This window comes from Haliaeetus leucocephalus, unplaced genomic scaffold (genome assembly GCF_000737465.1).
Source record: "Haliaeetus leucocephalus isolate CR32 unplaced genomic scaffold, Haliaeetus_leucocephalus-4.0 Scaffold339, whole genome shotgun sequence".
NCBI lineage: Eukaryota > Metazoa > Chordata > Aves > Accipitriformes > Accipitridae > Haliaeetus > Haliaeetus leucocephalus.
In genome coordinates this window covers 14,391,202-14,394,611 of record NW_010972775.1, presented here as the reverse complement: position 1 = coordinate 14,394,611, position 3,410 = coordinate 14,391,202, and positions in this window count along the sequence as shown.

Sequence of the window (3,410 nt, the reverse complement as noted above, 5' to 3'; positions counted from 1 at the left end):
TTGAATTTTTGAATCTTACTTGGAGCATAACTTTCATACACAAGGAAAGTGTAAAGTACAGATTACTTGATAGAGTAACTTGAATTTCATTATTTAATTCCTTCCTTTCAAGGGAAACTCTTCTAAAGTACAAAGCCACATTTCCATGAAGCTTGGTATGTAAATCAAATGTAAAAGAGATTACTTTCAAATGGTGTTCAGCTGGTTTTAAGTAATGAAAAATCATGAGTCATTGCCTAGAAGAAATGTTTGAACGTAGTTGTCATGAGTCCTTATAACAGGCCTGCAGTTAATCTTCAGCACAGTAAGTGTGTCTATTGTCTTTGATTATTGACTTGGCCCTATTACTGTAAAAGGAGAGAAACTGGTATTTTCACTTACTGTGGGGGGAAATGAGGACACCCGTCCTGCTCCACGTCATCTGGATCCTTAGAATCTGGATCTGTGCATCTGTGTTGTCCAGTGGCGAGTTTTAAATGTCCCAAGCAGCAGGACCCCCAGCTGCTCTCTTGGTGACTATTCCAGCCAAAATTGGCAGGTTTTGCCTAATCATCACCTCAAGCTTGCCACTTCCTTCCTGTACTTTAAATAAATGTTCAGATACATGTCTCTCTTTTATTTTGCACCTTCATAAATCTGCAGTGGATTTTCTTCCATTTCTGCACGTGTTCTTCCTGAGACTGTAGCCCCATGGAAATAAGGCTGATGTCTATGGTATAGGTATTAAAGATAATGTTTGAAAGTGTAAGCCTGTCCATGTAGTGACTTGGGGAATTTTTACTTAATTAGGCAATGTTTTTTGATACCCACATTGAATTTTGTGTTGCTCTGAAAGCTTCAGCCTACAGTGTTTCTTTTCCTTATGACCCCTTATAGCTACCCTTTTACTTCAACAAGCTGGTACTTCTAACCTTTTCCCTATAAATTGTTCGTTGTTTTCTTTTTTTTAATTACTACTTTTCTAACTCCTGCAGTCATTTTGTGACTTGTATTTGGATTTGCTTTGCTTTTGTCAGTATTCCTATCTTAATGAGAACCCCAAATCTGAATTCAACATTGTCATGTATGTCCCATGGTCTCTGCACATGCAGCCTGAGTTCACAGTGTTCTGGCTGAACATGAATTTCCACTTGTACTATCTTTTATTTGTCCAAATTCCTGCCTAACTAATTCTCAGAGGTGCCTCGCTTTTCTTCTGGCTTCTGTGTTATCTGTTTTGCTTTGTGAAATTCATCTACATTTAGCTAAATGTTTTGCTGTTAATTAAAATGTTAATGACCTATCAGTGATCCACTGGTGTGGATCTTCTTCCCTCTCTTTTAATTCAATAATTTGTTTACCTGTTTTGTCCCTTAAATATTTTTTTTCCTTGTAGCCCTATTCCCATCCAATAGTTCTTACATTAATTCTTAAATGAATTTTTTATAATTTTCTGACATATCCTTTACACAAAATAAGTAGTAGTAGTGGGCTGCTTAATATTGTAAATTTGTATCAAAGCATTACCATTTCAGGCATTCCAAAACACTACTGCTGGTCAACATTAGAATTACTAGTTGAAAAAACCTGGGACCAACTCAGGAAACTACTTAGAAGACAATGGATTTCGGGTCCCTGTTTCTTTAAAGAAAAAACAGAATTTTTAAATGATGGGAAAGGAGATGATGTGAGGTTATGAAAGAGAAACTTTGGGATTAAAAAATAGTCTGTTCCAGCAAACTGTTAACATTCTGTCATTTAAATGTGTAATATGGGCCTTTACAAGAACTTGCTACGCATATTTTAGAGCTACCAAGGTGTCCCTGTAAAAATGGCTATCTGTGCCTGGATGAGTTATGCGACGGGTCTTCCAAGGGTGTAAGTGATCACTAACATTTTTTTTCTTGATGTGGATGCTCTGTCCATTTTTTCTGTGTGACTTACCATCTTTGTTCATATAGCACAGCTGTATACGATGTACAGCTTTTTTCAGGAAGGTAAGATGTGGAACATCTGTTTTTCTGTCAGTAGTTGTCTAGTGTTTGTACTTTGAAAAAAGCCAGAGGAAAATAGTTGTTACAACTTTAAAGGTGGTATTTTCCAAGGAGTTTGATATGCATCCTTTTTAAATTTATGTACCTGTTACAAATTTCAGTTGTATTCACGTGGAGACCTGTTAACGTCTGTTGCCTCTGCTGCATTTTTCTTCTTTGTTCTTCCATGTCATTAATATGTAACTTGTGGCAACTCTCCTCTGGGTGCTGACCCTTTAGCTTTCTAAATGCCCAAACCTGTATTAACACTTAGTATTGTACACATCTTTTATAAACTCTGCATTGTATTTGCTTTTTCTGAATGATGCTAAATGTAGAAGTAGAAAACCAATGTACTTTCTTCCTCTGGTTATTCATTCAGCACTAAACCTTGATTTTTCTCCTTTGGAAAATGTTTTCTTCCCTAGGTCTATTCTCACGAATGTAAATTAATGATCTCATTTAAGTCCCTCTAACTTACTTCTCTCTATCCTTCTTTGTGGAATTCACTGGCCATTTTAGCTCTGAAATTTCTTGTGTCGCAAATGCAGTTGTTTTGTACTCCCAGCGCTGGCTAAGGGTAGGGTGGCTCTTTGATGGTGGGCACTCCGCTATTGGGAATGAGGTCAAGCACAGAAACTACTTGCTGAGTAGTTACTGCTTTCAAAGTCCGGCAGTAATTCTTGGATGAGACGGGTGCAAATTTCAAAGCAGGAGGTTGTATTTCAACAGCGCACTATTTGGGTCTCCTAACTTTGCTACAACAGTAAAAAGCACAAGCTGGTCCATAACATCAGGAGCATGAGCTCTGCTCTGGTTTTGAAGCTGGGTTCCTGCAGTAACCAAACTAATTTTGCAGAAAGCGTTAGAGTAATATGCCTGCTGTCTTAAAAAAACCCAAACAACCAAAAAACCCAAACCAACCCCCAAGCCCCAAGAAGACCCTTACACTTTCAGCCTGTTAACTTGCAAATTGTCTGGTTCCTGTAAACGCGCTTCGTTCTGCCTTTCCTTACGGCCCGGCGGTGCGGTGGGCTGCGAGCAGAGAGCACCTTCCTTTCTAAAGTGAAACTCTGGGTTCCTGTGGGTCTGCCGGGCCGCTGTCCCCTCTGCTTGTAGCTTTACGCGGGGGCTGCCGAACGCGAAGGTGCGCTCGCTCCTGTGCTCTGCGTGGGACGTGGCTGAAGTTTTTCCATTCGGCAGAGGCCAGAGCATCCCTGCTCCCCGCCCTGTGCCGGGAAGGGCCGGCTGGCGGCAGCTCTCCACAGAACCAGCCCTTGTGTCCCGATGTGGGGGGGGCATCCCTCCTGCCGCAGCCCCGGGCAGCCCTCCCAGCCGCCCTGGGCTCCGCGCCGAGGGGGAGCGGGGCTCGCCGCGGGGCCGGGCTGCGCTCCGCCG